The 26,956-nt window shown below is 37.6% G+C and overlaps 1 long non-coding RNA gene across 1 annotated transcript; it reads left to right on the top strand.

Moving 5' to 3' along the window:
* Nucleotides 1–4,637: 4,637 nt before the first annotated feature.
* Nucleotides 4,638–26,712, top strand: LOC121728589. The gene is made up of 3 exons (XR_006035842.1): nucleotides 4,638–4,649; nucleotides 21,976–21,980; nucleotides 26,466–26,712. It is a non-coding gene; the product is annotated as an uncharacterized LOC121728589 (long non-coding RNA).
* Nucleotides 26,713–26,956: the final 244 nt, after the last annotated feature.

The raw sequence follows: 26,956 nt of genomic DNA, 5'->3' as shown, positions 1-26,956 counted from the left end.
ATATACTAAAATCACGTGTTCGGGAATGTCAAAGATTTTGTGTAGTCTGCCGTCCAGCTGATATTTTCAAGAATCCATACACTGCCACTGCATTGGCAAAGGTGCATTGATTGCACGGATGATTACTTTGAATAACAGAAATAAGTAAGTTCGAAATAATCAGCCAAGTGTGAGGCAGACTCGCGCACGAAGGGTTCCGTACCGTTATAGAGCTAAAAATAGCCCAAAAATTGTAATTTTTGTATTAAATACTAATTTTATTATCCATTATTAAAGTATAAGGATTTTGTAAAAAATTCAAGTGCCTAGCTGTAGCAATTATTGATATCAAGCAAAAAATAGCAAAAAATCAGGTTTGTTGTATGGGAGCCCCCATTAAATATTTATTTTATTTTGTTTTTAGTTTTTTTTTTTTTGTTTTAGCGGCAACAGATATTATACACATTCTGTGAAAATTTCGGAAGTCTAGCTATAGCCGTTCTTGAGATACAGCCTGGAGACAGACAGACATTGAAGTCTTAGTAATAGGGTCCCGTTTTCACCCTTTGGGTACGGTAACCCTAAAAAGAACATTTTTCAAACAAAACGGCAATATCACAGGTATAAAAGACCTTGTAATATATTATTATATATTATATTATTTACTCTTCCAAATCATTACATAAATGTGCCGTCACCTTTGTTCATACTCTTATTATTATTTATTATCAAGCGAATGGTCGAAGTAGTGAATTTTGCATATAATATTATAATGTTATCACTGTTTGACAATTTAATCTTATCATTTCAAGACCGTAGCGTTGTTCCGAAAAAAATTATTCGATATTTCCATAGTATCGAGTACGACATTCATTAAAACCAAATCGATTTTCAAATCGCTGTCATACACTAGTTTTTGTCAAAACTATATCGGTTTAAAGCCGATTTATTTTTTCAATCTCTATTGCCGCGGCCGCTGATTCGTCTATCGTCACGAAGCTTCGTGCTATGGGACCATTGGACGATACACGCATATCATCTCAAGCACGAAGCACTACGCATGTGCGGCCGCAACATATGGGTTTGACAAATTATTTGTCATGATAATGACAAATTATCTTGTAAACAAATAAACATATTTTCACGGACGTAAAAAAAAATATTTTATATTTAATTAAAAAGCCTTCTACAATTGTTCATCGGCTCCCGTTTTCTACTGTAAAGGTTGCTTTTAGTGTGTCTGTTTAATTTTTGTTTGTTTTCCATGGTTTTGATTAAATATTTTCTCAATCCGGAGTAAAGGAAAAAGAAGTACATCCTCTCCTCAGACGCGCGCGAACGCGACTGTTGGCGACTGAGAGATGAGACAAATCTAGCGGTGAAGCTCCAATGTGGTTTTTCTTAAATATCTTAAAAAATATAAAGAATATTAAAAATCCGCTACGTCGAACCCTCGGTGATAGAATTTTATATGATGTGTAAAAATATTAACTTAGTTTAATGCATGGTTTAGGCAATATATGAAAAAAGTCAAAGTTAGATGCATTTTTGTGATTTTTTTCTATCGAGAAAATTTTAAGATATCGTGTTTTCACTCAGATCGAATTCTTGGAAATATAATGTAGTATCTATGTTTAGAAAATTAAACAATTCGGGGCTTATTATCAAGTACAAAAATGATTTATAAAATCGTCAATTTTGGATTAGTCGCCTTCTTAAGGGGGTTTCTCATACAACAAACGTGATTTTTTTGTCTTTTTTTGCTCGTGATCAATAATGGCAATAGGTAGGCACTTGAAATATTGAAAAAATACTTCGTTGTACTTATACTTTAATATTTAATAATGAAATTTAAATAAAATATATGAATAAGGGGGGTCCCATGCAAAAAACACATGTTTTTCCTAATTTCGTGCGCGAGTCCAACTCGCACTTGGCCGATTATTGATAATTTTTGACAGGCGTCGACGCAGCGCTGCCGTTGCGTTATTTTACATACAAATAACCAAGGTGAACACGGCGCGCTGCGTCGTCGCAACGCACGTGACATGACGGACAGCAGCCCCCGAGGCGAAGCGGGAGGGGGTGTTGACGAAGGCTGCTTCGTACGCTGCGATGACGCAGCGCCCGTGTGGCCGGCTATGCGTCAAACGGCAGCGCTGCGTCGACGCAACGCTGCTGTTGCGTACATACAAATAAGTTAACCAATCAATAGGTTTTATACTAACTTTCAACCCCTATTCCACTCCTTTAGGGGTAGGTTTTTCAGAAATGCTTAAATACGTATCTTTTTGTTTTTAATCACTAATTCAAAAATAAAGCTTCATTTTTCTAACTTAAGAAATGACTGACTTTCATTGACACTTTTAACCCCAATTGCACCCCCTTCGGGGTAAAATTTCCAAGATTATTTCCTTAGTGAGTGTCTAGTGTCTACTTAACAAAACAACCCTACTCGCCAAATTTCATGGCAGTAACTTTAACAGTTTTTGCTCAGCGATGATGAATCAGTCAGTCAGTCAGTCAGGACTCAGGACATGTTATTTTATAAGTATAGAAGAAGATTGATTTTACTTTTGGTTCTCGGTGAAAATTCATGTTCTACATACCTAAATAAAACACAATTTACTTTTTTCCAAATATATATTCAGTAATTATTACCTATTAGCTTTGTCCACACTGTGCCTTTTTCTGTTCGTCAAGGGCATGCGTTATAGCGCAGTCAACAGCGAAAGTGAGGCATACCCGCGACGCATGCCCTTTGACCGTATCTAAAACATCAAAAATGACAATATGTATTGGCGTTGCGTTCCTTGACGCATTCAATTACCTATTGAATGCGCCAATATGAAAGTTGATGACGAAAATTGAAGATGAAAGTGCACAGTGTGGACATAGCTATTATCAATTTTAACGAAATACATGACAGGTTTCAGTTCCAGGCCTTTTAGCCAAAAGCTACAGAGACATAGAGACAGAAAAAGCGACTTTGTTTTATACTATGTTGTGATTTGAGATTGATTTTACTGTAGGTTGTCGGTGAAAATTCATGTAGAACACTAGTAAAACACAATTTATGTTTTTCTAATATATTTAGTAATTATTATTATTCATTTTAACGAAAAACATGACAGGTTTCAGGCCTTTTAGCCAAGACCTTTTCTTTATCGCTTCTTTATAGAATTGTCGATCAAAACAAGATTTTTTTTATACTTCCATACAATTATTATTGATATCGTCATAATATTCCGAACAATTTTACCCCCCTATTCCGACCCTATTACACCGGCGGCATGCATCTCCCATCTGGAGTCCTTTTTAACCCCGTCGGACAGTTGCCGAAGTCAGCCGCAAACCTTCGGATTGTCGGCTCGCACGTGCCGATTGGGGTCTGCCGGAACCCCGGCGGACAGGACGCTGCAGCAGCACCCAGGAAAGTGATAGCCATCAGCACCACCCACAAGTTCATGATGACGAGAATAAATGTATTTTGACCCTGCTCTCCTATTTATAATTATTGCTTTTATCGCTTATAGTTTATAATCAAATTATTTTTTCATTCTGTACGATACTGTACCGTAAATTGATACTTCTAAATCGATTTATTATTTTGTATTGCATTTCTAGGGAGGTGGGTTTCCTCTTGTTTACAACAAGAAGGATTGAAGTCAAAATCTAACCTTATTATTTTTAATTAATTAGGTACTAATTAAAATCTTCTAAGAATAAAAGGTATTAAAAATTTAAATATTATGTTTTAAATATTAAAATTTAAATAAATCGTAGAAGTGGTAAAGGTGTTGAGGTGTTTGTGTGTTTGTCTGTTTGTGTCTAATGTTTGCTTATTTTATAATATCACAAGAGCTGGCGAGAGTGCTCTTTGCTTGTGTTATCGTAATAGTTTTATAATAATATTATCATGTACTGGAGTAATGTTCCACTACACTGTTTAAACATCCTAACATAATCACTGTGAATTACAGATAGGGTTGCCAACTATACTGTTTTGAACAGTATTATACTGTTATTCACTAAATTATACTTTTTACTGTTGATCAAAAATAAAGTATACAAAATACTGTTTTTAGCATCAAAGTGAGAACACTTTATTATGCCATATTAAACTTAGACGCTTAGACATTTTATTTTTATTTTTAGTAAGTTTGGCGAGAAGCTCTAATAATATACGTATTTAAACGAATAAATAAATAATATACTGTTCATTTTTCTAAAATACTGTTTAAAATATTTCAGTGATCTGAATATACTCTATTTCTTGTGAAAAAAGTTGGCAACCCTAATTACAGAGTACAAAACGTGACAAGTCCCGCATTTGGTGGATAGTCCCAGTTCCCACTGTGACTGAGGCTGTCTAACGAATGATTAAAAATGTCTCGCTTATTGAAATAGACTAGAAATTACCTCAATGTCATACGTGAACATCACAAAGAAACGCCTACGCAGTGTTTTTCAACCTGTGTCTCGCGACCCCCTGGTGGGTGTAAACAGTCTACTATACAATTCATTAAGTATAATTTGTTTACTTAGTGAAACTTCAGAGAAAGACACTGCCTTTTAGGTCAATATTCTATCATAAATTATGTCTGTTAGTCTCGCTAAAACTCGAAAACGACTAAAGCGATTTGCCAAATTTTCGACTTTTTTGTATTGTAGTCCTACACGTACATTGGTACTACCTAATAAGTAATAACGTAACGACGTAACTTGGTAATTGAGAGCCGTAAACCGTGACGACGAAGCTACACTTTAACTCCATTCACATACCAACGTAACAAAACAATTTAATAATATTATGTACTTACTAAAAATAAATCAAATTATGTATTCTCAAAGTGTTTACAAAAACGCGCAATAGAACGCTATTGTTTTGAAAATCAGCGTTGCGGATCCGTTCGCAACATTGCTGAATGGGAACCAATTTGGTATTACATAGGATAGTATTAGTAGTTAAGAATTATTTTTGTAAGATGCTAAATACCAAATAAATTTATTTTTCTTTCTTTCTTCTTTTTCGTTTTAGGTAGTAAGTATCATCTATGTTATATAATAATATATTTTATACCTTATTACTATTACTTAATACTTAATATTATAGAAGTATATTATACGTGGGAGAGCCATGCTTCGGCACGAATGGGCAGGCTCGATCGGAGAAATACCACGTTCTCACCGGAAACCGGCGTGAAACAGTGATTGCGCTGTGTTTCGCCGAGTGAATGAGTTTACCGGAGACCCAATCCCCTACCCTATACCCTTCCCTTCCCTACCCTTCCCTATTCCCTCTTAAAAGGCTGGCAACGCACCTGCAGCTCTTCTGATGCTACGAGTGTCCATGTGCGACGGAAGTTGCTTTCCATCAGGTGACCCGTTTGCTCGTTTGCCCCCTCATCTCATAAAAAAAAATTGGAACGAAGTTCTTTATCGCGCGTTCGGGGTAAATCTGAAGGCTAGACAGAACGATATTTGACCTTGACACTTTTTATTAGTACCTGTATATTAGGGGCAGAGGGCGTTGATAGTATTCCCGTGCGTCAACTAGATGGCGTATTTTTAAATAAATAGCGACGCGTTGTTAGTATTCGCCCAGTAATATTAATAGATGGCGTTTTTTTTTAATAGTTTTTATGTATACAGGTTTTTTTAACGTAAGAAATAACTTCGTTCCATTCGGGTGTCCCTTGACACCTCTCAAGTTTTATAAATAATCTATATCTTATTGCTATTTAGGTATTGATTGTAATATAATATAAAGCTGCAGAGTTTGTTAGTTTGACTGATTTTGATGTTATTTGGCACAGATATAGAGCAAACAATGGCAAAGTATAATATCATGTCTTTCCTCCGAAAAGAAACCTATGGGCAACTTTTTTGCAGAAAAATGTACGGTTCCCGAGAAATTCCTTATGTATCTAATTATCTATGCGTGCAGAGTCGCGTGGAACGTCTAGTTCTAATATAATAATGACCAAAACTTATACCACCGCTCCTGCTGATTATGAGAGCAGAGAGAGGCAATAGAAATGACAGAAGCCCTAAGCTCTCTACACGAAAAGGCAGTCACGCGACCACCCCATGTGTGATAATATTAATATTTTCGTTCCTTTGCCGTTTAATTAAGTAAAAACGGAACAGCAGCATACACCAAGCAAACTTATTCGCCGCTCAGTAGAAAGAGAGTCCTAACTCCAGTTTATAATGTTTTACCCTTCCCAAAAATGAGAGCACATTCGATACACAGCGCCACTACTCTCAAATACCTGGACGTCGATACTTTCCGCTTCAGGAACTAGGCCATCTACAAGAAGCGAATGCTTTTCTCGTTCTTGCAAACTCCTAAAAACCGAATCTTTGCTAACGATAAATAAAGAATTGTATTTTTACATGAAAAGGAAGACAAACAATAAATTAAATTTCGAATCATGTAAAAGTTTACAAGCTTAATAAGTAGGTACGGTATGGAGCGGCTGACTAGCAAACGCAATAAAGCTCCGGAACACTTGATTGAGCTTTTCAATTCGCTGATGAAGCTTTCGCTGAACTGAGCTTTCGGATCCGTGGTTCGCGGATTCATGCGAAATGTACAGACCGTTTAACTTAATTTTACCTCCGACAGGATCCTTATGCAGGCCACATAAGGCTCACTCTCGTGAATACTCCGAGGGAAAAGGACTCTGAACTCTGTATAGCAGATTCCATTTAAAATACTTAAATAAGAAGCAAATTACTTAAGCCTGCAGTCAATAAAAAACTATGCCCTTTGCATCCGTGGTGGATAGTTAATGCAGTATTTTCCGAGCGAAGTAATAACTCTTCAAATTCTGCAGTGTCTGAGACATGTTTTTTCAATGGTTGCCCAAGCACATACGGCATTTTCGCAACATAGACGGCCTAGTAGAGGAATGAATACGTCTGGGACTGTAAGTCAATAATCCATAATTAGCTACCATTAATAAAGTTGACCCATACACGTGCAATGTGCATAACAAGAGAAAAAGTTCACTCGATCACGCGATTAAACGGCCCCACTTCGTAGTCGCTTGGGGTATCGACCATATTGATCTGCCAGAGACGAATAATAAAATGAAGATTTTGTCACAAGCTCCATACATTATCTGTCAAATTCTTCACTTATTTACAGTTAATTAATATTTGTCTCGTGTGCGGCACTATGACATTGTTTATTTCTACCTTAGGGTCAACTCACACCGCAACGCGACGACGCGTAGATGCATTTCTAAATTTTTTCGTGAGCGTGAGAAGTCTTGCAAATCTGTCAAATCCATACAAATTTAGAAATGCATCTCGACGGTCCCTACTTATAAAAGGTCATGTCCAAAATAGCAAAATTTGTTTATTGCATCATGCACTTCCATATAATGAGACGCATATTCCTACATTATTACTTTTTTTCTATCACAAGTAATTCCAAAGGTAAAAAGAGGTAAATGACGACAAGTTGGGAGTTTTAGATTTTACTGTGGTAGATGCGGACATCTATACTTACCGTCTTGTAGCGCGTTGGAAATTACGCACCGTCCCGCGACATGTCGTACATGTCCGTTTCTACCTCTAAGGTAGAAAATTATTTATAGACTTGTTATCATTTACGTTCAGTTATTATGAGATTTTTATTTGTTTTCAGTGGGACTAGTGCCACACATTCAATCAAATTTTAACCAATATGAATATTTAAGTGTTATAAATAATCAGTGACGTGAAATAATGGCTGCAACGGAGGCTAAGGCTTCTTTTCATGATGAACAACCATCAGGGCCTTACCGGTATGGATATGGAGCAAAAAAATCTCGTTTGTTGTTCGAGGCCCCACAATAATCATTAATTTTATTTTGATTTTAATGTATTTCTTAAAACACTTGAAATATTTCTTAAAACAATTTAACTTGAAATATACGTGAAAATTTCTACTATTGCGGTTCTTGAGATGAACCTCGACGATAGACGGACGGACCACATATAGAAAGCGAAGTCTGATAGGTTCCCATTTTCAATAATTAAGCACGGAAACCTAAAAGCTTAAAAATATTATATTATGTTACTTTATTTAAAAAAATAAAATAAAATATCTTTATGTTTGCGGCTTTGCAAGAACATTGAGTATGAGTTTCGACTGCATATTTGTTTTGCGAATAAAAGGCGTTAAATTGTTTATGTATTAAATGAAATGTTGTTTATTTTATTTAAAACAGTTAATAAATAATGTAACATTAATTAAAAACTATAAAGAACACTCCTTGTTCGCTCGATAGACAAACTAACGACGGTAAATAAGCCCTTTCAAATAATCTTCCCCGTTTTTTCCATTTTCTTCTGTTTCTTTACTCGTATTTATTTTAGCATGATAATTTATAGCCTATGATATTTATAACCTTCATCGATTTTGAAAATTATTTTAGTGTTAGATAGCTCATTAGCTATCTAACACTAAAAGAATTTTCAAAATTGGACTAGTAATTCCTGCGATTAGGGCGTTCAAACAAACCAACTCTTAAGCTCAATAATATTAGAATAGATAAGATGTTCTGTGGTAAATTTTGTAGTCTCCAATTGGAATGAAACACTATTTTGTTCCTGTGAGGAACGTGTAAGATGGTTATATCGATGCAGCTCTGTATTCAATGGTAATGCTCAAAATTACGACCTTCATAATTATATTCTCAAGAGTCAGTAAAAGCTGAATATAATAATCGACTCAGAATTATAATATTTGACCGCCCAGACTTGTCCACTGTAGAAGTTATAACGAAGCCTCAAATAATTTATTGATGTAAGATGTAATAAAATTCTGAAATCGTCAATGGTCACCTAGGGAAGGGAAATTGGAAAAGAAATTGACCTTGCTCAAGACGTATCCGAAAAGACCAAGAAGAAGAAATAATATTTTTGTTTTACCCTTTAGTGAAAACAGAATTAGTTAATACATTGACACTAAAATTTGTAGATTTTTGAAATATATACAGTTTAACTATCAAATAGTCACATTTCATTAGAATTTTTCATTTTAGACCTATAGTTATTGATGACATGTCCTTTTATTCGTTCTTTATAACATAGAAAAAAGAAAAATTAGCAGCGTATAAAAAGATGTCTGTATTTTTAGTTTTTCTTACTGAAGAGCCAGAATTTATATTACTCATACATTATAAACTTATAAATTATGACAATAAGAATCATTTTATAAAGTGCTGAATGAATTTAGGACGAAATATAATATTTTTATTCTTTCAACGTAAAAACGGACATGTAAGACTTAATCATTTTTACGCAGACAATTCAAGACTGAATTTGTCTTGAATTTTCAGCGTAAAAACGGTTATCTTGTAATTTTGGCGAAAATATTGAAAATATTTAAAATTGTGTTATATCATTAGAAACGCCCTACATTAAGCTTTACAAATCAACCAAAAACATTGTGTTAATGTTTTATGATAATCATAAAACGCTCTCCTGAAAACCACTACTTTTGACATGTCGCTTTATACGTAGGGACCGTCGATCTATGCGTCGCGGTGTAGTCTGAATTGACCCTAATGTTACATATACATAATTATGTGCACATTGACGCAAATTCTGTCGCGTCATGCTATGTTTTAATAACTTTATGCCGATCTATGTTTTATGGTAATCACTATCAATAAAAACAAACATTTTCTTATTCCCACACAAAATAGACGCCGAGGAAAAAACAGAGCACGTAAAAACCCAGGACGATCGGAAAATATTTAAAACGTATCGTTTATTTTTGTACCATAATCTAAATGCGAACATAATGAATTCATACGAGACGAAAACTACGAGCGTGCGCGAGTTAACGGCTGGTAATATTCCATGAGGCAAGCCGCACGACTTACGAGGTGCTGTGGAATTGTTTGCAGGGTTTTCGATGGCAAGGATTCACGTGTTAAATTTTAAATGCACACAACGTTCTATTTCACAAGGACACGTCATCTTACAAGGATAATAATGTCACACTAATTTTTAGCCATTTCGAAGCGGAATTCCCGAAAAGCCCGGAGGGGCTAAAATGGTCGCTTTGGAGAATCATATAATTAATCATAATATGATTAATTTATTAATTTTTAAAGTCCACTTTGCGTGCAATTCATATAGTGATTCGCTTACATCAATGATTGGTCTCTCGCGCGGCGCTCGCGCGCGGCGACCAATCAATCAGTCGAAGCGAATCACTATATGAATTGCACGCAAAGTGGAGTTTACAAATGAATCATATTATGATTCAATATATGATTCTCCAAAGCGACCATTTTAGCCCCGCTGGTGTTTGGATAAGTTAAGCACGTACTACTTTTTACATCGGCAAAATGTTTATGCATCACCAGCGGATTGGGGATATCGGCCGGGGTATATGGGACTCCCCTGCCATAATATGGTCTACTCACTAGAAACCCATGGTGCTCCACTCCCCGCTTAAGGTAGAGTCGAGGTACGTTAGAACCTACCGCAACTAGATACCGGAAAGTTTGCCCTATCACTAGGTACTCGTATCACTCTCCTGACAGAGAATATAATATATTAGTTGTACCAACTCCTGATGTGATGATTATCCTATAAGGCGATTGTAATATCGCGTGTAAATTAAAAAGACACGACGTCAGCGAGCACCCTCGCACAATATTGACACACAATCAGCGTGTTTTGACAAGACCAACGACTTGCCGATTGTGAATTGTAAACGCGGAGAACCTACACTGTTTACCCACGTGGGCGTACTACGTCAGCGCTTATATAGGGTGTAACAACACGGGGATCATACAGGCTGCAACATAACAAAGTGAATACGTTAGGGCACGAATGTGCCGGTCGGTGCATCGTTGCCAGACTTCAGCACGGGGCTTGTGTGCGTGAGACTAGATGTATGCGAGTTTTAATTGCATAAGTTCATAAAAAATGCTATGCAACAGGTTTACCGCGGCACTCTCCGAGTGCCACGCGTTTTTTTTTTGTGATTTGTATGGACAAGCACTCGATCATGAATTTGTCTAAGTATACAACATTTTAAAAAAGTTACTCTTTCGGCGCTGATCTGCTACTTTCGCAGTAAGTGATCACTGATCTCTATACATGGGGCTTCATACACACCCTAAAGTATAATCACTTTATGGAGTAGATTCTTTGTCTGACCCTGCGTGACTTAAGGTCGAAGTGTAAGCTCATCGCACATTGCCAAGCTGAGAATTCAATGCCATTCTGTGAGTTGGATTGGAGTGGAGTCGGATGTGATATGCGATGACCATAAATCGGTCTCAATCTGTGATTAACCAAACATCTCTGGGAAACAGAATAACAGGACATTATACCCAATCGAAATGTAACATCTACGTTGTAGTATATTTTACAGAAGGACGTAGAGTTGAAGATACAAGCGTTTTCCGTCCTCAGTGTTTGTTAAACTAATTTAAGACACCTTTGTGAACAACCTCATACGTTATTCAGAGCGGAAACCTGGCGGGTGGCGGCTGGCCGACAGCCGACTCCGGCCAGACAGACACAACCTCCACGTGTGAACACGACTGTCGCTTTCATTTTGGCGCAAAAGCAAAGTGTTCCACTGAAAAATTCACCCTCCGCGAGTCGTTCGTTGTTCCACAAACTAAATTTTTCAACGCTTTTAGTGAGCCAAAAGCGGTTTATATGAAACGAATTTCGTGAGCTTCTCTTTTCCAAATATAAACCTTCTATGAAGTTCGTAAATTAAATAGAGAATGGTTTTCTAAATCTGTGTTATTTTTTGGATTTCTCTGATGGTACAATAACGTCGACGACGACCTCTGTGGCTCGGTGGATGAGTGTGTTGGTAGCTCATGCCGGGGGTCGCGGGTTCGAATCCCGCCGACGGAACAAAAAGTTTTCTAAGTTCCTGGGTCATGGATGTGTAATATGTGTAGGGTATGTTATTCGAATATTCGAATACTCGTTTTATTCGAATATTCGACGATTTTATTATTCGAATATTCGCCAAATTATTTTTCGAATAATTCGAATAGTAAAAATATTTTTTATTTTTGTTTAAAATGCTATCAAACCTAAAATTAACATGGAATAAGAACATAATTGAGTTTATTTCAGAAAAACAATATTATTTATTAATTTTCTACATCTTTAATGATAATATTATATATTAATATAAATCTGTTTTTAGTCTAACTAATGAGTATACGACCATTCATCGTCGCCGTTGACCATGTTTTAGATACGTCTAATAAATTCATTTGCATGTTTTAGGCAAAATAACGATTTTGCCTAAAGACATGAAAATGAAGATATTATAAACTCCTTTCAGTCATGGATTTCAGTATCGTCAGTAATGGTCGCTCATGATCCATTGACATCTTTCAAGCATGAGATCCATTGACATCTTTCAAGCATGAGAAAAGTAAAAGGTGCTACGATCGAAAACGGTTTACACTTTACAGCCTTTCTTTTATTGCCCAGCTGTAACCTTAAAATATACATTTTTAAAGTGTTTAACGATAAAAATTAACTATGTCATTTACAAAGATTTATGTTGATGAAAGTAAAAATTAGAATTGTTTACTTCATAGTATTAACAAAATAGGTTGTACATAGTTGTACGAAATTTTTTGTTACTTTTGTTCAGTTTTCAGAATTTTTCAAAAAATTTTAATTGTTCGAATAATATTCGAATTATTCAAATAGTGTTACATAATATCATACAAATAAACATCTTAAATATAATATGTATAATATAAAAGTATTAAATACTAGATGTTCCGCGCGCCTTCGCCCGCGTAATTTAGGAATTTCACAGAAACCGTAAATTTTTCGCAAAAAAATAGCACATGTCCCTTTACGTAGTTGTGTGCCAAATAACATAAAAAATTCTACAGTAGTTCCTAAAATAATACGCAATTTCAAATAATTTCCCCCGTTTTTCCCACATTTTTCTCTATTTTCTCCGCTTTTATTAGTCTTGGCAATCTTCCTCAATAAATGGGCTATCTAACACTGAAAGAATTTTTCAAGTCAGACTAGTAGTTCCTTAGATTTGCGCGTTCAAACAAACAAACTCTTCCGCTTCATAATATTACTTAGCACTAGCGGTCGCCCGCGGCTCCGCCCGCGTGGATGTCGGTTACCGCGGCAAAAAGCCTACCCAGGAAAGACTCGGTCAGCAAAATGATTTCAAGATCAATTCACAGACTCCGTCACTAACATCGACGATGCAGTCATTAGGTATCCGCAGGCTGCACACTTCACACTGCACAGACTGTCTTCCGTCCGCACGCGTACGCCGCGGCCCCGCCTTGGTGACGGCCATTATCTCGCCATAATTTCAAAACCAAACGTCCAATTTTAATCATATAAGGACCAAACATTATCTAAATAAACTGTACTTAGTGATAAAATAATTAATTTTGATAAGGATTAATATCATAATAAGGATAAAAGATAAATGCGTTTAAATGTAGTACAAAAAAAGAATCTAGATTTTGAAATAAATAAATAATTATTGTGCCTCACTCGACATAGATAGATATAGTGTGTCGCAGACATTTTTATAGATATTTATAAGGTCTACAATTACTTAGAACATTTTATGGTTCTATCTTTTATTGTTTAGGCAGCGTACGCAAAATAAGAAACTTTTCTGGTTGACTTTTTGCACCTTGCGTCCGAAAAACCCAAATATCTTACGGAACCCTATTTTTTCCAAAATAAAATGAACTTAACCTGTATTCAGCAGAAATAATATAGGATTCCAAAGGTAAAAGAATTTTTTAAATAAGTCCAGTAGTTTCGGAGCCTATTCATTTCAAACAAACAAACAAACAAATAAACAAACAAACAAACAAAAAATCAAATCTTTCCTCTTTATAATATTAGTGTAGATATAAAACAATAAGGACCAACACAAGAACATTTTAATTGATTTATTATTAAAATACAAGTCACAAAAGAAATTCATTTCGGTCTGAAAACTTTATGAAAATATCAAATCAAATTTAGTTACGCGGTTGGTCACCTGGGGTATTAATTATTATACTTATTAAACCTTCCTCTTCAATCACTCTATCTAATAAAGAAAACCGCGTTAAAATCCTTTGCGTAGTTTTAAAGATTAAAGGGAACAAAGAGACATAGGGACAGAAAAAGCGACTTTGTTTTTTCTTTATAGTTTCTAATATATTGAATAATTATTATTAATAATATTATTAATTTTAACGAAAAACATGACAGGTTTCAGGCCTTTTAGCCAAAACCTTTTCTTTATCGCTTCTTAATAGAATTGTCGATCACAATTTTCAAAAGAGTTTATTTATACCTCCATACGATTATTATTGACATCGGAATATAATTATGTACGGAATATTATGAATATTCCGTACAATTTCACCCCCTATCCTTCCAGCGGCGGCAAGCATCTCCCATCTGGGGTCCTTTTTAGCCCCGTCGGACAGTTGTCGCCAGCGAAGTTAGCCACATATCTTCGGTCTGCCGGCTCGCACTTGTCTATTGCTTCAAACCCGGGGAGGAACCCCGGCGGACAACCCGCCGCAGCAGCACCCAGGAAAGTGATAACCATCAGCACCACCCACAACTTCATGATGACGAGAATAAATGTATTTTGACCCTGCTCTCCTATTTATAATATTGCTTTTATCGCTTTTGATAAATTATGTTATAGTCAAATTATTTTCAATTCTGTACGATACTGTACCGTAAATTGAAACTTCTAAATCGATTTATTATTTTTTACTTGCAGATTTTTTAAATTGTATATACAGCTGTACATAATAATTATGGTCCGGGTTCCCTAGAGGTTTTTTGATTACTATCAAGCTAATTTTTTGTGAGCAGCTTCATTTTGATAAGACGAACAACAATTTTATTCGCGAAAAATCTCGAAAGTGGTAGCTAACAGAGATAGAAAGGATTTCATACTTTGATTTGATGGTCCTAAAATATGGATTGCTCTATAATTGTAGGACAATGTTACTTCTAAATTATATAACCAATCGCTTTTACCCGCGACTTCGTCCGCGTCAACAAAATGTGATAAGTTGATAACAAAGACAGAAATTTTTCTACTCTATTACAAAGACAGCAGCAGCCTGTCTGTATGTCCGTCTCTAGGCTGCATCTCAAGAACCGCGCTAGCTAGACAGTTGGCATTTTCATAAATTACGTTTTTCTATTGCCACTAAAACTTCATTCAAAACAAAGTGACGTAAATATTTGAAGGAGGCTTCCATACAGGAGGCCTTTATGCACGGATTTTTATGCACCTTTCACCAATCGATATAATGATTCCTCGGGAGGTTCAGACATATAATTTGTTGAGTTTCTATATATGTGCATTTAAGTATAAGTATATATACATATTTTGTCAGAGGTGTCGGAAAAAATTAAGCCATCTTTTGACGAAAGGCTGCCTAAGCCCTATGAGATGTGACATAACAAAACAATACAGGGAGGAAATATTCCCCTTTTCTAGATCTAAAAAAAATCGCTCGCTGTAGCATATTGTCTAACCTTGTAGGTGAACTTGCTATGCTTAATGTAGATTTCAAAAAATTGATTATGTACTTATAATGCGGTAAATTGCACATAGAACTTACGCTGAAGTTAGCTGGTACCGACTAAAAAAATATAAAGATTGATTAAAGAAATAGTTGAGGTGTCTATGTGTGTCACCACTTTCGTAAGCATGGTACCAAATTCAGGTTATACCTACCCTATACAGCAACAAAATAATTTTGAAAATCAGTCAAAAAACGGAGGATTAATAATAAAGGCACGCGTTTTGAAGTAAAAGACTATGAGAAATACCGTTAACAAGGTCATAATGTGACGATGCATAGCATATATTATATAGTGATGATGATGATGAATAGTATAATTGATACATTTACAAAGGTAATATGCTTTTAGTTGTTGAAACAACGCCGAAATTCCCGAACAAAATATCTCTATAAGGATTCAATAGTTCTATACAGCACCTTCGGAACCGGGGTATACTTCAGTGCAAATTCTTATTTTTAGTAAGTATTTGCTTGAAATTCTTCTTAAAAAAATAAAACACGATATATTTCCATATAAATTTTAAGAAGTCCCCCCGATTTCTCATGGATTACATCATCAGATCGCCACTTCTATGAACATGGTATCTAAATTGGACCATATCTTATGCAACAACAAAAGAATTTTGAAAATCGGTACAGAAACGGCGGAGTCAAACATTAAAAAGTAAAAAATATCCTCCTCTTTTTTGGAAGTCGGCTAAAAAGTAGCCTAAGTTACTTCTTATTACATCAGCTAAAAGTCCCGTCAAAATCGGTCTAGCCAATTCGGAGATTAGCCGGTACAAACAGACAGACATACATCAACGGACAAAAATTCTAATTTTTTTATGTATGCATGTATGTATGATAGGCATAGGTATGTCCGTTGTCTGGTACCCGTAATACAAGTCCTTCAGGTACTTACCACGGGCCAGACTGACGTGGTGAAGCGTCCATAGATATTATTATATTAAAACACCAACACCACTTTCCCAAAGTAAAGACTCGCTTATTGTATTGCGAGCTGAGTGCTGACTGGTTGTAAGAGGTGGCCGGTTACGTAACGACGTTTGTCAGACCCTCATCATCACGAGCTGGCAACGACGGGAACAGACACAACTTTACAACACAGTCTAGAAATTGCTAAAATCATTTTGATTTTTGGTATAGTTTTGGTATAGTTTTGGTATAGTTTTGGTATGGTTTTGGTATAGTTTTGGTATAGTTTTGGTATGGTTTTGATTCGGATGTTGGAAAGTTGATGGAAGTAGAGTATTTTGCATGTGCTCGAATGTGCAACAACAAACACTCAAAATAACCCCAGCGTTTGTTTTTCACATGCGATGCCGGATGTAATGTGAGATAGTGACGCTATACAAGATACTGTGTGGTTTTGATTACACGCCATGAGCGCCTTGTACAATGTAGAACTATAATTTCAGAAGAAATAATAGTTCTATAGAGACTAGCAACACTTATCAGCCCCGAGTCACAGCAATTTTACACCTGTTACGTGCAAAAAATCAATTAAATGCGCAACAACGCGCAATAAAATTACAGCGCAATAAAATTACATTATCACGGGGAATGTACGATCCACATCGATTCGCGAAAATTAACATTAGAAAGGACATTTTCTTTCGCGGAAAAGTCGGATACGAAATTCGTTAACGTTACCCGCAGTTTCTTTTAATGTGAGTATTACTGGTAAGTGGGTACTTAAGGGCCCATAGGCTGGATTGGACCCCGGTAGGCCCCCCGGGGGCCAACGAGGCCGCGAGTAATGGCGACGCGTCACGGAGTTTTCAATTAGGTTATCTTCCACATCTCCGGATTTGCATATTTGAGGTGCCCTTCGGCTAATTAAATTGAAGACGGAAGCCATTTGGAAAATTGAAGCTTAACTTTTCCACGGCAGTTACGGGGATGTTATGGGAGAGTATTTAGGTCAGTAGAGTATCCTTGCATATTGCAGATTACTGATTAGTCTAATAATATATTATTAGCAGATTCTTTAAGTTAAAGGATGGACCTGAACCGGTTCGGCGGCAAAAGTGTCTGTTATACTCTGACTGGAGCAACATACAGTACACTATACAGTTATACACCTCGACTTGTAGAGCTCGTCCAATATAAAATGACGCGCCCCTCTCTCATATTTACAGTACCGAATTTCTCATTTATATCAACTAATGAAGTGGTGGGCCACCACTTCATTTTAGACAAGCTCTAACAGACATGGACCAACTTTGCCGCACTATAAAAATATACATTATCTATACTATTAATATTATAAATGCGAAAGTATCTCTGTCTGTCTGTCTGTCTCGCTTTCACGCCAAACAGAACCGATTGTAATGAAATTTTGTACACAGATAGTCTAAAGCCTGAGAAAGGACATAGTCTACTTTTTAACTGGAAAAGGGGTTGTAAAATTTACTCATAAACACCCCCTGTGTTTATGCGTAAGTTTATTCAAATTAAGTTTGTTCCAAAAATTCATAACAGATGGCGCTAAGAGTCTCCTACATCGCGCTAGCGCTTACTCAAACGTTTTTCTATAAGAGGTACCACATCTTAAATTGAATAATTCGATTTTTCGATTAACATTTAATATAAGTACTAAATACACGTTTTTAAATAACTCACTACTCAATACTTTAGCTATGTGACGTATCACGTAACCATGAACCTATGAATGATAAATAGTTTATGGGTAAAGCTATGTATAATGGAGGGCTAAATAAGCTTTAGGCATAAATAAAGTTTAATTTAAAAAATGAAATGCACAGCTGTTTTTGGGTATTTTGATTGGGGTACCAGGGTTTTAAAAAGCTTTTAAAGACACCAATTTAAACTGTAGTGCACGCGGACGAAGTCGCGGGCAACAGCTAGTACAATTATATTACCTATATCACATTCATACTAAATCGTTCGAATTGGGCAAACGCACACATAAGCGTGATTTCAGGTAACTTTAGAGAACGGAAACACACCGCGTGCAACTGAGTTAATAATAATACAGCTTGGGTTATTCTAGTCAATTCAAATAAAGACATAAGCTCGCTAGACTAACTACAATAGGTAAATAATCAGGCATATTGTCCTCCACAAGCGTGTGCGTCGCTGTCACACGCCGGCCGTCCATTAGCACCAGGTGTTCCCCCCGCACCCGCACCCTTCCTGTTTCCTCCCCGCACCCTCCCGCACCCTTCCCGCACCCTAATCAGGGCATTACGGGGCAAATTGTCACAATACAGGTGTCAAACGGTCCCACTCCACACACAATGGCCCACCGCGCCGCCAAACTCATAATGCGATGATTTTTCGCAATTTGGAGGTCTCACAAAGGCTTTGAATTGGGACGTTTTTTGCACCTTACAATAAGCTTATGGTCGATAAGGAATTAAGGTAGACTTATGAATATTGTGCTCCGTACAATGGCTTATAACTTACAGCATGATGCTAATTGCTGAGTGTTGACACTTTTAACAAACCTATAAAATATACGAGTGACATTCATACTCGTAACTATAACACACAAACAATAATTAATAATTATAAAATATCTAAAGGTCCCACTTTACGATGGGACTTTATAGCACAATCGACCTTGATCATAGGCCTTATTCATAGCCTTTAGTTGTAGACCAATATGCCCCACTACTCTTTCGTAATTGTGTACGGTCTTGTGGTCTTTAAATGGTCCTTCATTACCACAAGTTAGGACAAGTGACTTCCCTACAACCAGCCTTATTTAGGCGGAATTTTGCTGGCAGTCAGTTGCACAAGGCAGTAAGCAGTTATCAAAAAGTACAATTCCGTTCCAGGTAGGCGCAGGCAGTGCCAATTGAAAGCGTGTATCGCAGCTGCCACGACCACTATTTGTCACGGTAATCACCGGACAGGGGGGACAGTTGTCTCCCGGGGGGGGTGACTGCCCCCTTCGCGCCTGGCGGCGACGTGAATCCGATTATGCGCGAGAAAAATGATATAAAATATGAACTTCCTTTGTTATAGTTTTTATCTAGCCTCTTAAGCTTTACAACTTGTAAGGACTTTAATATTTAAATTCTCTCGAGCCTTGATTTTTCTCGGTAAAAGTCATTATTATAGATCTGACTACCACTTATCTGATATATCAAGACGTGGTCCCAAACCCAACTTCGAAAGTTGCAAGCGCACCCAACGTGTGGAAACATCCTCAATTCAGGCTGAATTTGGAGGCTCCCAAAAATAATTATTGTTCTAAAACGCGCTTTGCCACTGGTGCAAATAATGCTAGCACTGTCACGGCGCGGCGGCGTTAGCATGACACGTAAGCCCACGGTGCATGTCCCAAGCTACCTCTTGCCATTTCCTTCCACTGTCATGACATGGACGCTGCTGTCACTGACCGATACCCGGTGCACCGCCCGCGCCAACGTCTCGCCTCGGTCAGCGCTCGCCGGTGTTTCATTTCCGCACGGTCCGTCCGAGCACATATCCTAACGAGTTAAGAATGTATTTTTAAAGTAGAAGGTATCGGTTGAGGTGGTCTGTTGTCATAAAATTTTGAGGTTTATCAAGCGTATTTTAAGCTTGACAGACAATGATATTCTATGTTACTAAGTATTTTAGAAACTCATTGTTGACAGATATACACGGGTTTTAAGCCCGGCCGCACATTGTCCGAAATTTCTGATTAGAAACAGTTGAACGTCCGCGCTGTCTCTTACATTTTGTACTGAACCGAGTGAGCTCGAACTCGCCGGAAGGATATTTCGGATAGTGTGCGGGGTGCTGGTCCGGCGAAATTCAACTGCTTCTGATCAGAATTCGGACAATGTGCAGCCGGGCCTAAGCGGTAATTTATCCAATAAAATAATTGCGCTTATACGAGATCAGGCATATGACGCTTATGACGTGGGATTTTAGAGTCACGCGGTTTCAGTCACGCACGCAGGAAGGAGGAGGTTTAGTGTTCACCGGAGCTGAGCTGAGCTGCGCGAGGAATGGTTTTTGACGCACCAATAGAATCGCTATTCTACCAAATTTCACTTAAGACACGACATCCATTCTGCGTGCATGACTGAAACCGCGTCACTCTAAAATCCCACGTCATAATTTTGCCTGCGCAAGAGAAAACTTATCTGCTGTGATTCAATGAATCAGGGAATGAAATTATGTTGTCATAGAGAAATTATTTCCTTATACATAATATAATATTATTCGTCTTAATAAGTCAACACGTATTTAATATGTATGACACATGCGACTATTACGTTAATAATATCATTATTTATGACTGTACAATATAACTACTACAATTAAGTAATAAGAAAACATCATGCATACACCCAACATACACCATGAATCTATATATGTATATATAAAACTCAAAGGCGACTGACTGCCATGGTGATCTATCAACGCACAGCCCAAACCACTGGACCGATCGGGCTGAAATTTGGCATGCAGGTAGATATTATGACGTAGGCATCCGCTAAGAAATACGTGGGATAAAATTCATACGTGGGAGAGCTATGCTTCGGCACGAATGGGCCGGCTCGACCGGAGAAATACCACGTTCTCACAGAAAACCGGCGTGAAACAGCGCTTGCGCTGTGTTTTGCCGAGTGAGTGAGTTTACCGGAGGCCCAATCCCCTACCCTATTCCTTTCCCTACCCTCCCCTATTCCCTTCCCTTCCCTACCCTCCCCTATTACCCTATTCCCTCTTAAAAGGCCGGCAACGCACTTGCAGCTCTTCTGATGCTGCGAGTGTCCATGGGCGACGGAAGTTGCTTTCCATCAGGTGACCTGTTTGCTCGTTTGCCCCCTTATTTCATAAAAAAAAAAGGATTTTGATCAATTCCACCTCCAAGGGGGTTAAAATAGGGGATGAAAGTTTGTATGTAATAATAATTATTAACGCGAGGGAAGCCGCGGGCAAAAGCTCGTCGAGATATATGCTTGAGGTACTTATTGTGAACACAGTGCGTCAATGCAAGTATGGATCTTTTACTAACTTATAAAAAAGTTTAGAAAGTAAGCAAGCTGATGAGTGATGATGATGACATTTGTAGATTAGAAGGGTCTCGATCGTCGGCTATCGTCTAGGCCTCTAGGGTTGGGGCTTATCTAGATATGAGAAGGTCAAATCATCAGCTTAGGATAGTTAGGGCAAGTTTTCTTAAAGCAAATTTGATTATTTATTCCCTAAGTAAAATGGAAGTATCTAAAAAGTGCCTTCCAATAGGTATAAGATTAATAATGTCTCTAAGATGCTTTTGCTAAAATAGGCAAACACACAATGTTACCAATAACATTCATTACAACATTTAAATATGGAAAGCTCATTATTTTCTGTGAATTTAAATCGAAATCAATTAATTGTGTCTGCTCTTTATTGGACAGTAATTGCCCTGCAGACGCTGTCAGTGCGCCGCAGCGCCCGCGGCCCTGCAGAGCTGACCCGCTGTCAGATTGCTGACCACCGTCAGAACTGACCGCGTCAGTTAATTGACTGACCAGCGCAAACAGCCCGTTATGCTCGTAATAATTAACCAATCCGTCGGGAAATTGCTCTCAAAACTCCGACCGACGCGATCAACGCTCGTTTTAATTGCATTAAATGTAATGGATGTATTGAAATATTTGATGAAGCCATCAAAATATATATGTTTTAAATCAATATAATGACTGAATATATTATAGAGTCAGTATATAGCAAAATGATATTCCTGAAATGTTTAGAGAGAAATTTATCAAGCAAAAAAGCATTGAAACCTACAGGCTACAGCTATTGAATATTGCATACCAATATTTGAGTTACTACACGTACCTAACCGAAAACTAATCCACTGTTATATAAGACATTATATTGGTCAACGCCTCCGTGGTCTAGTGGTATAGAGCGCGGCTCTTGACTCGGAAGTCGTGGGTTTGATTCCCGCGTTGGAAACATGTTATTTCCAAGTTTGGTTAGGACTATGCAGGCTGATCACCTGATTGTCTGACAAGTAAGATGATCCATGCGTCGGATGGGCATGTAAAAAGTCGGTCCTGTGCCTGATCTCTCGCCAGTCGTGACGTCGTCCGTCCGTCCCACTGGGTTATGAGGGTAAAGGAATAGAGAGTGCTCTTGTGTACTGCGCACACACTTGGGCACTATAAAATAACTCCTGCGTAGCTGGCCTGGTTTCAATGAAACCGGTCACCGTCACCGAAACCGGTGTGGGAGCTATTATTATTATTATATTCGGTAAGGCAAACCGTTCAGAACTATTCTATCTCTAAGTAAACTTCTATCAGAGTAATGTCTATAAACAGACAACTCTTACTACGATGATATGAATTTACGGCCGTAGACATTGAATAATAGTAATTAAACTTTAATTAAGAGTTTAAAAGAAAATGTACGGGGCGTAAAATGTCAAAATGTTCATTTAATTACAGTTAATATAATTCGTCTCTGAATACGGCAAGAGGTATATAAATTCACTCGAAGGTAGAATACCGAAGACTGGTTGGTATTAAGGGCACGCAGTCAGGTCAACGGTACGGGTAATCTCTCGGACGTCGGGAGTCGGGACCGGCCTGGGTTTAGTTTTATTTGTCTGCGGTAAAACTTTTATTTACCTTGTTGACGTCTTTTAAAGTAAAATAAGTTTTACTGATATGTTACATATTGAAAATTGAAATGTGTAAAGGTAAAACGATCAATAGAATCCCCGATGGAAGCAATGTTTAACGTGTAACTTGGTCTCTCACGTAACGCGTTGTATAGCTCCCGAACGGATAATTTTTAATAAAGGATTTTTTGTCTGATAAAATTTTTTTAACCGACTTTTAACCGTTTTTTGGAAAACGAGGAGGTTATATGTTCGGCTGTGGATATTTTTGTATTTTTTTATTTTTGTATTTTTTATAAACTTATTTTGATATAGGTATACCTATATTTTTGGCTGAGGCCTACGAATAATAATAACGTTAATTATTCGTAGGCTGAGGCATACGTATTCGATAATATAATATAAATCGTCATCATAAGCTCGTTTTATCAGCTATACTTACTGATAGTAATATTATAGTGATCTTAAAGTTTGTTTGTTTAAACGCGCTAATCTCAAGAACTAGGTACTGGTTTTACTTGAAAAAATATTTTAGTGTTGGTTAATCCATTTATCGAGGAAGGCTTAAAGCACTCCTATTGTTTGCATCGTGATGTTATGTAGCCTTCTACATAACATTACGTTGCAACCAATAGGAGTGAGGAATCAGTGAAAATGTGGAAAAAGGAGAAAATCTTTGTTGTTACTAATTATATTTTATTGATGAGAATGCAGTCGCGGGCAACAGCTAGTAATGCTAAAAGTCGATATAGAATCCACACTAGTTAATATTATAAATGCGAATGTCTGTCTGTTACCTCTTCACGCCCAAACCGCTGAACCGATTTTGCTGATTAGGTAATAGGTATGAAGATACTTTCAGTCCCGGGAAAGGACATAGGATACTTTCCATCCCGGAAAATGTACGGTTTCGTCGTGATAAAGGAACTTTGGTGCGACGGAGTTGCGGGCGTCAACTAGTCGACCATATAAACCGATAACTCGATAAGATCGCCGGTAAACCAGTTTACCGAGTCAGCTGCGACCGACGACCGACGCGACAACTGACTGAATGAAAACCGGTAAATGATTAACACCTGATCTATAGGCGATTAGCTCTATATTTTTCCACTACCGAGCTTAACGAAAGACAATAATATAAACATGTTTAAAAGCAACCGCAAGCCGCCATATTCACATCAAGATCATTCTTGATTGCCTTGTTGTCTGTTTTATCTATTGAATGAAATTAAGTTTTTTTACACCTACCCTATTACCATGGTTTCTTGTTTTGTGTCTATCGAGTCATATTAAGTTTTTTAAATAAAAATAAAGGCCAGTAAGTAAAACGAAACAAAACGAGCTTTTAAGCATCGAGAATTTATCTTCAATCAGCATCCTCTTCTTATTTCGGTGCGGCTAACCCTTACTTGACACAATGAATACTCGAATCTAACAAATAAATGGGCTTTTGTTTGAGCCACTTAATTACAGATTTATGGAAATACAAAGCAGACAATCGTTTAGCCGTGTACTGAACCCATTTGTCCCGCCGCGCGACAACCGGCGAGCTGAGCGTCACGCGATATGTTACAGTAATTATTTATTGTCCCCGCGGAGTCTACAAACAGAGTGTATTGATGAACTATTTACTATATTATACAGTAGGCCATTTTCATATTGGAGCGCCGAATTGTATATAACTTAAAGGGAGTAAAAGGGTGAAAATTGGTCCCAGTAAGCACGAATCGTACTGAATATAAAATGCATAAAGGGTATCAAAAATGTCTAAGAGCTCCCAAAATACACTCGATATTTCATTAAGTAGTTGTCTACAGAAACTCATGCTCATAATAGAAAGCATTCGTGAATCTTGTCTATAATGCTGCAATTAATTAATTTAAAGAATACAGCAGAAACTAATTTCTTTTGGACGGATGTTGTCGGAGGTGATGGATTGGATGGATTACTAGAATGGATGGATTACTAGAATTATTGTTACAAGTCGTTGGCGTAAATTGAACACAAAAAAGCAATAAATGTTCAGGTATACAGCGGGGTTAAGCTACTGCACGTATTTGTATTGTGTATTGCGTTACAAATGTAAGCTGATTGCTCGCCCCCAGTCCCGGGCGGATTACGTCGATCGACAGGTTTATTTTTACTGACAGTTTAATGGATATGCTTATTTCATGCGGGCGGTTCATTGATCATTACCATATATTATCTAGATGTGATTGTGGCCCGCAACTTTGTTTTTTTCCGGAAATTGGAACCACCATACAACCATTATACAAATATTTAAAAATAATTGTATAAAATTTCGATTCACAGCTTAAATTTAGTTATTATCGTAAATTTTGGACGTGGGAGAGCCATGCTTCGGCACGAATGGGCCGGCTCGACCGGAGAAATACCACGTCCTCACAGAAAACCGGCGTGAAACAGCGCTTGCGCTGTGTTTCGCCGAGTGAGTGAGTTTACCGGAGGCCCAATCCCCTACCCTATTCCCTTCCCTTCCCTCCCTTATTCCGTTCCTTTTCCATCCCTACCTTCCCCTATTACCCTATTCCCTCTTAATAGGCCGGCAACGCACCTGCAGCTCTTCTGATGCTGCGAGTGTCCATGGGCGACGGAAGTTGCTTTCCATCAGGTGACCCGTTTGCTCGTTTGCCCCCTTATTGCATTAAAAAAAAAACCGTATCGGCGACTAACTGAGCCTAGACTGAGCCAGCGAGCAGGCACTATACGTAGCTACCGCTAAGTTTACCGAACGACGCACGAAAACTCGCGAACACAAGTGTCGGATTCGAATTTAGATTTTTAGCCGAAATTAGTCGAAACCGAAATTTCGGTTGGTCTATACTTTAATTGAATCCCACGATTGTCTAGCACATGGTCACCGTACTACGGCGGAATGATAGAGCCCGTCTGCACTCGACCAATAAAATTGCAATCTTCAGTGTGCGGCCAAATTGGCTCTCCGATGCATCGAGACTCGAGACGGTTGAAAAACTAATAACGGCAGTCCATACGTACTTTTATATCTATTATTTTATGTAGTGGAGATACGATAAGGTTCAATATTTTGAGCCCTGTACCCTAAAGATTTTTTTTAATACAAGAAAAGGCGATTGCGATAGCTACGCGTAGCTACGCAACAGGCGTTTGATAGCACAATATAATATTCTGATGTGTATTATATTTCTCTATGTTCTGATGTCTGTCAACTTTGTACTCGAAATGTTTGACAGACTACATATTGTGCAATACCTACTGTCAAACGCCTGTTGCATAGCTGTCGCAAGACATACATTTTAAGGTAAGACCGCACTAGGCGTAACTGAACTGCAGCGGAACTGCGCGACACGACGCGTCAAAATATTCTTTGTATGAAATTATATGAGACAACACGCACTTCGCGGCAACTGAACTGCACTGCAACTGAACTGCGCGGCAAAGTTGATCAACTGACCAAAAGTGTCGCGACTTGTCGCAACGTGTAGTTCCGTTGCCGCGCAGTGCGGTTTGACAAACTTCATGTTCATAGTCAGTCAGCTGGTTGCTTCCAACCATATCATACGCTATAATCAGTTAAAATGTCCATGCTATATCATCATGCGCAACGCTATAATCAGTTAAAATGTCCATGGACGAGGAAAATTTTCTTCTTCTCAAATTTCCTTCATATTTATAAATATACTACATATAATTTTCTTCATATCGCGAGTTTGATATGTCATGAAGCCATATTCTTTGTTTTTTTCTTGCCTGTTCTTGCTCGATCCTTTCCTCTTCT

The sequence above is a fragment of the Aricia agestis genome, chromosome 1 (genome assembly GCF_905147365.1).
Source record: "Aricia agestis chromosome 1, ilAriAges1.1, whole genome shotgun sequence".
In the NCBI taxonomy this organism is placed as follows: domain Eukaryota; kingdom Metazoa; phylum Arthropoda; class Insecta; order Lepidoptera; family Lycaenidae; genus Aricia; species Aricia agestis.
The sequence above is the reverse complement of the archived record's forward strand: the minus strand, read 5'-3'. Positions and strand labels throughout refer to the sequence as shown.